Source organism: Setaria italica, chromosome IV, assembly GCF_000263155.2.
Source record: "Setaria italica strain Yugu1 chromosome IV, Setaria_italica_v2.0, whole genome shotgun sequence".
Lineage (NCBI taxonomy): Eukaryota > Viridiplantae > Streptophyta > Magnoliopsida > Poales > Poaceae > Setaria > Setaria italica.
In genome coordinates this window covers 18,742,045-18,743,021 of record NC_028453.1, presented here as the reverse complement: position 1 = coordinate 18,743,021, position 977 = coordinate 18,742,045, and positions in this window count along the sequence as shown.

The window sequence follows — 977 nt, the reverse complement described above, 5'->3', positions numbered from 1 at the left end:
GTAGGTATAGATAAACTTGATTTGGTGGAGACTCGATGTTGACGATACGGCTTCAAATCAAACACGATTCGAACCCCTGCAACCGCTACACCACTGCTCCATTGGGTTATCAACCCAAGCACAACTTGATTGACCTCTACAAAAATGCTTTTCCCCGCAAGCGAATCGAAGAACACAAGCAAGAGAACGGTAAACACACAATCTGAAATTGCAAATATGGATGAAGAAAAGATCAATATGGGGTTCAAGCTCTCGATTCAAACGGACTAATCGTCACAGGCGAGGAGAACAAGAACAGGGGCCCTGGATCACGGTAAACATGTTCTATTATAAATATATATATATATATATATATATATATATGAAAAAGAGATATGTACAGGTGACGGACTTCAAGTCCAAAGAGAGAAGGGAAGAGAAAAGTATCGAGGAGCACTTGAGTTTTCCTTAGTGTTCGCGTACACCGCCATTTGCCCGTTTACACTCTTGTCTGTTTCTTCCACCTTTGGCAAGATCTATGGAGCCCAAGCAAAAGGAGGGAAGAGCACTTGAGTTTTCCTCATAATCTCTTGTTCGTTCTGTCAAGGACAGCATAAATCTACTTGCTTGCACGTTTTTCTCACACAGTCTGTTAAGACAGCATAATGGACTATATACCATCCTGAACAAGTACATTTTTTCTTGAAATCTCTTTAGGAGAGTCGATCTGAACTCATGAATTCTCCTAATGGGATTTAAATAAAAACATGAATCCATTTGGTACTTAATAGAAACTCTAGAACATCTTTAGGGTGGATCTCTGTTTTTCAAATGCTGTTATGCAGTGATGGTAGTGATGCTATTTCCAGCACTACTAGGGAATCCACGTTTAGTATCGGTTGGGAATCCCTTTTTAGTACCGTTTTCGCAACCAGTTCGGTACTAAAGGATATTAAAAAATTACTCAGGAACAAATCGACACCCTCCAGCAATGAAGT